This window comes from Moschus berezovskii, chromosome 7, assembly GCF_049115385.1.
Source record: "Moschus berezovskii isolate FMDL1 chromosome 7, NW_MosBer_1.0, whole genome shotgun sequence".
In the NCBI taxonomy this organism is placed as follows: Eukaryota; Metazoa; Chordata; class Mammalia; order Artiodactyla; family Moschidae; genus Moschus; species Moschus berezovskii.
In genome coordinates, this window is record NC_142466.1 from 70,243,073 (window position 1) to 70,249,266 (window position 6,194).

A 6,194-nucleotide genomic window follows, 5' to 3' on the forward strand; every position below is an offset into this window, starting at 1 on the left:
GTTTTCTGAATGTTGAGTTTTAAGCCAGCTTTTTCACTCTCCTCTTTCACTTTCATCAAGAAGTTCTTTAGTTCCTCTTTGCTTAATGCCATAAGGGTGGTGTCATCTGCATATCTGAGGTTATGGATATTTCTCCCGGCAATCTTGATTCCAGCTTGTGCTTCATCCAGCACAGCGTTTCTCATGATGTACTCTGCATATAAGTTAAATAAGCAGGGTGACAGCATATATACAGCCTTGACGTACTCCTTTTCCTATTTGGAACCAGTCTGTTGTTACATGTCCAGTTCTAACTGTTGCTTCCTGACCTGCATACAGGTTTCTCAAGAGGCAGGTAGGGTGGTCTGGTATTCCCATCTCTTTCAGAATGTTCCACAGTTTGTTGTGATCCACACAAAGGCTTTAGCATAGTCAATGAAATAGAAGTAGATGTTTTTCTATGATCCAACAGATGTTGGCAATTTGATCTCTGGTTCCTCTGCCTTTTCTAAATCCAGCTTGAACATCTGGAAGTTCTCGGTTCACATACTGTTGGAGTCTGGCTTGGAGAATTTTGAGTATTACTTTGCTACCATGTGAGATGAGTGCAATTTTGCAGTAGTTTGAACATTCTTTGACATTGCCTTTCTTTCGAACTGGAGTCAGACTTGGGTTAAACCCCATCCCTGACCCTTGCCGTCTGCATGACTTCAGCAAGTTATTTAACCTGAATTCAGTTTCTCCAGTAGTAAAATGAGGATAATTACGGAACCACTTCTATGGTTGTTGGGAGGATTAAATGTAGCCTTTTAGCACAATGCCTGGCACACAGAAAGTTTCCAAAAATGATGGCAGCTAGTAGTAACAGTAGTGCCAGTTCAAGAGAGATCAATAGATGATTGGTCTAAATACACTGAATCCCTGGCCTAGGGGGACAGGGTCTTTTTAGATTTTGGTTTAAACAGCCAAGAACACCTGGGTTTTCACTTGCTGTGTGACGTCATGCAGATGTAGCACCAGGTACCCAAGACTGGTAAGCATGAGCTTGGCTATCTTTTCCTAGAATATTTCTTCAGTGTGGATGAGCCGCCACCAAGCAGACAGTGGGTTTAGAATTTGAGCCAAATCCTAACTTCCCAAATGTGTGGCAAAAGAAACATTGCATGATTTTCTTAAAATGTATGCTTTTCCTTTATTACAAATAAAACTTAACTAAAGCCAGCAAACATTAAGTTCTAATTACTACATTTGGGACTAGGTTTTAGAGCAAGCTTACACACTGCAGTTTCCCTTAATATTCAATGATTAAAGTTTGAGAAATGTTAAGTTAGTGGTTCTATCAATTATACGTATATTCAAGCTGAAAGACCTTATAAAGCATATAAATGCTGAGATTTTCTGGTTGAACTGGAAACAGAAACCTCAAGCTGTCACTACTGCCTTTCCCCTCAGATTGTTCCCTATCCATTGATCTTGTCCAGGTGATAAAATCTCAAATTCTATTTGACACCAAAAGCATGAGCAGCAAAAGAAAAATCAGTTAAATTTAACTTCATCAAAATTAAAAATTTTGTTCATCAGAGGACACTATCAAGAAAGTGAAAAGACAACTCACAGAATGGGAGAAGATATTTGGAAATCATATACAGGTTTTCCATGTCCCCTATCCAAAAGTAGAGCATTCCTAAGAAATCTTTTGTAAACCAAAATGCCCCAAAGCAAAGAAGCAATTAGCTTAGAATACATCTTACTAATGAATGCATATGCACAAAATAAATGAAGATAAAGCACAGATGCTTTATCAGAGACAGTTCACAGCTCACAGTTCACAGCTATGGTCACTAGATCCCAAGGTGCTGAGGGTAGATCCAGAGGAAGGAGCTTCTTGGTGTCACTCTCTCGAAGTGCGCTGCCTCTATAATGGCTCGTTGCAAAACAAATATGACACATGTAGAGAACAAAGGTATGGATACTAAGGGGGGAAAGGGAGGGATGAATTGGGAGATTGCTATTGACAAATATAGACTACTGTGTATAAAATAGATAACTTACAATAACTAACGAGCTACTGTATAGTACAGGGAACTCTACTCAATGCCTGCTGTGACCTAAATAGGAAGGAAATCCAAAAAAGATGGGATATATGTATATGTATGTATGTATGGGATGTATGTATATATATGATTCACTTTACAGAAACTAACATTGTAAAGCAATTATACTCAAATACAAATTAATTTTTTTTAAATGCAAAAATGGGTACTAGTGAAGGTCTTTCATAAGTGCAAAATGACATAAAGCAAACTTGAAAAGCAAGCTATATACCTGTATCTAAAAAGGGAATTCTTACAACTAAGTAACAAAAAGACAATGGTTTGTAAATGAGCAAAGGACTTAAATAGATATTTTTCTACAAATGGCCAAACAAGCACAATGAAAAGATATTCATCATTAGTGAAATGGAAAGGGAAAAGCATCAGATCAAAAGTGAAGTGAGAGACCATTTCACACCAATTACATGACTAGAATTAAGAGAAAAAAGAAAACAAAATAACAAGTGTTAGCAAGGATGTGGAAAAATTGACATCCTCCTAGTGGGAATGTAAAACAATGTTGCTAATGGCAAACTGGTTTGGCTGTCCTTCAAAAAGTTAAACACAGAGAATTACCACATAAGTCAGCAATTTCACTCCTGGGTAGAAAGAACTGAAGTCCTCAAAGACTGAAAACAGGTGTTCACACAAAAATTTGCATACAAATGCTCATAGCAGCACTATTCACAATAACCAAAAGATTGAAACTACCCAAATGTCTGTCAAATGATAAACAGATAAACAAAATGTGGCATATCCATATAAGGAAGATAATTCGGCCATAGAAAGGAAGTACTGACACATGCTATAACATGAATGAACCTTGAAAATATTATGCATTCTTTCATATGAAACATTTGGAATCAGCAAACCCATAGTAACCTAAAAAGCATATTAGTGGTCGGCAGGGACTGAGGGGAGAAGGAAATGAGAAGTGGCTGCTTAATCAGTGTGGGGTTTCCTTTGGGGGTAATGAAAATGTTCTGTTGTGACAGTTTCACAACATTGTGAATGTACTACATGTTACTAGTGGTAAATTTTATAATAAGTTTTTTAAAAATTCAAATTCTGACTGGGCCCAGGCCGGTAATGGAAGTTAATGAACCCATCCAGGTGTCACACTCTGGTAAAGTGGAGTGTGAGGGCCTCTCTAAGGGAAAAGCTACTGTGTAGCTCCAGCGAGTAGACAGAATTTGGGCCCCTTGTTGCCAACTGCCCGATGTTTGAAGAAAAGTAACTGCTTCTCAAATTGTAAAGCCCATACAAGTCACCTGGCGATCCACTTAAAATGCAGATTCTGATTCAGTAGGTTCATGGTGGGACACAAGCTATGCATTTCTTTTTTTTTTTTTTTTTTTGTAGAAAGAGACGTTTAATACTTTTAAAAAAACATCAGGATTACATTTGGATCTTCCCCAGGCTATGACATCTGTGCCTCCTCCAAATGCTGGTTAATCAGGGGGCCTCAGGGACAAGAAGGGGGGCCTGGTGTCCTTGGGGGCTTTATCAGTCACCAGAGGAGAGGAATGTGAGGCAGGCCCAGGGTCCCCTGCTGGCCTGGGCAGCTGCCTACCTTGGTGCGGAGGAGATGCCTGAGCCACTGTCCAGAGAGGGTGTGGTGGCTGGCTTGGGACAGGGAGTTGCCTGGGACTCCCCAGGGGTCCCAGCAGCCAGGGCTCAGGAACATTCACTTGTCAAAGCCTTTGTGCTTGACCTTCCACATAGTGGAGGCTGGGCTCCCATGGTCCCGTGTATGTCTGAATATGTGTGTGTCTGTGTACACACACTGTATGTGTTTGCTGGTCATGGCAGCTTGTGCCAGAAAGATGCTCCCTGTGCTTGGCTGGAGATGGGGTGGTGGGCATGAATGTGTGGGATTCAGTGCCCTGCAGGAGGGAGATGGCCTGTCCTTGGAGGCCCTGGCCTCTGAGACCCCCAGCCTCGTCTCTTCGTGAGCCCCCAGGCAGAGGGAAGGGGCAAGGCCCTTCCAGGAAGGTGGCATCTGTAGGCATTCATGGGCCCAGGGGACTCTGGTGGGGGATTTAAAAGCAGGGTGGTGAGTCTCAGCCAGGGGGTCTTGCCTAGACCACCCCATTGCACCAACATTCAGTCCCATCCTTTTAAGGGCAAGTCTCCGGGTTGCGAGGGATGGAGTGGGAGAGGACGTGTGTACACATGTGAATGCTGGATGGAGACAGGAGAGGATGTGAGTGCGTGTGTATGTGAGTGTGCGCACATGTGTGTGGATGGAGGTGGGAAAGAACACATGTTTGAATCTGTGTGTGTGGGAAAGAGGTGGGGGGAGAGGAGGAGGTCCACCTGGAGTCACCCATCCCTGGAGAGGGGTAGGGGTTAGTGTTTCTGAGAGCACCTTAGTCTGAGCCCCCCGGGGCGAGCGGGTGGGCTGGGGCAGAGTCTAGAGCAGCAGGATGGGGAACGCTGCCCAGCCCCAAGATGGCCACGCGGAGTGGGCAAGGGAGCCCCTTGGCGGTGAGTGCTAGTGTAAATGGGGACCCTGCTGCCCCCGGACCGGCAGGAAGTGGGCCACCCTGCCGGCCACAAGCACTGCCCTGGTCATGTGGAATGCAGAGATCTGGACGGAGGGGTGGTCACTGGGGCAGCGGTACCAGCACCTCCACGTAGCTGAGGGGGAAGAAGCCTGACTGGCCGTCCAGCATGCCCTCGTACCAGTTCTCATCGATCTGGTTGGTCAGCGTGATGATGTCGCCCTCGTGGAAGCCCAGCTCCCCATCATTCTCAGGCTCGAAGTCGTATAGGGCCTTGCAGCTCGGCTGGTCCAGCGGGGGCATGCTCCTGCTGGGGGTCCGGATGGGCTTGTCAGAAGATCGGAAGGATGACGAAGCTGTGATCTTGGGGGCCGCGGCACAGGGGAAGCCCCCGTTGGACTGCTCAGGCTCTCCAATGTCCAGGAGCTCCCGCGGCTTGGGCTTATACTCCCGTTTGGGGCGTGAGGAGGCTTCCCGCATCCTTCGTTTGAGCTTGTCGGCCAACTCATCTAGGATCTGCACGGCCTGCCGGTGGTAGTCCAGCTGGGCGTCCACCAGGGCAGAGAGCTGGCTCACCTGCTCGATATCAGTCTCCAGGAGGTGGTGCATACTGGTCTCCGCCACCTCCTTGGACTCCTCGAACTTCTCCATGTCCTGGCGCAGCTCCTCGTCGGGGATCTTGCCCTGCCGCTTCTTCTTGTAGTCGAAGTCCAGGCGGCAGCCCTCTAGCTTCTTGAGGTGGTGCTGGATCTCCTTCAGGTCCTTGTCGCACAGGTTCTGGAGAGGGTCGATGAAGTTCTGCTTGACCTCAATGTCCAGGGAGTCCTTCACCTCAGCCAGGCACTTCATGGACTCCCCGGCATCCAGCAAGGCGTCGCCGAAGTTGGACTCGCCGCCCAGCTCCTTCCCATGGCGGATCATGCAGTCGCCCAGCAGGCCCTCCGACTGTGGGTAGCCAGGGTTCTTCACCTGCCCTCGGATCTTGGACACTGTGTTGAGCATCGTCAACTTGGCCCGAGAGGCTGGGTTGGGCTGCAGGTACTCAATGGTTCTGGCCAACACTTCTGTCACAGCCTTGCTGGTGACATCCACCTTCTTCTCCATCTCTTTGAAGTCATCGTCAAGCTTGGTCCCTTCCGCCCCTCCGACCTTCTCACTGACCAGCTGGCTCGCCTTGTAGAACTGCTTCTTCAGCCCCGCCACCGACATGCTGCCTCCCGCCGTCGGGCCTGCCGCCTGGACCCAGCAAACCGGAGGGACCGCGCAAGCGGCAGGTTTCCGGGCGCCACCAACCCCCAGCGCGCCTCAGCGGGCTCCTACGGCACCGCCTCCACCGCCCTCAAGCCAGCTCCGCCCGCCCCGGGGGCCGCCTCAAGCTATGCATTTCTAATGAGCTCCCTAATGGAGTTGCAGCTCCACCAACCATAGGTCTAACAGTAAGGGTCAGGTCCACAGGTTTTCAAACTTGGCTGCACCCTGGAAGCACCTGGGGAGTTTAAAAAACACAGTCTGATGTCATTGGTTGGGGTGGGATCTGGGTATTAGGATTTTATAAAGCACCCTCTCCCCCACCCCTATGATTCTAATGGGCAGCACACTTTGAGAGCCAGCACCC

At 47.6% G+C, this 6,194-nt stretch overlaps 1 pseudogene; it reads right to left on the reverse strand.

Moving 5' to 3' along the window:
* Positions 1-3,618: 3,618 nt before the first annotated feature.
* LOC129556845 (endophilin-A2 pseudogene) lies at positions 3,619-5,938 on the reverse strand (annotated as a pseudogene).
* Positions 5,939-6,194: the final 256 nt, after the last annotated feature.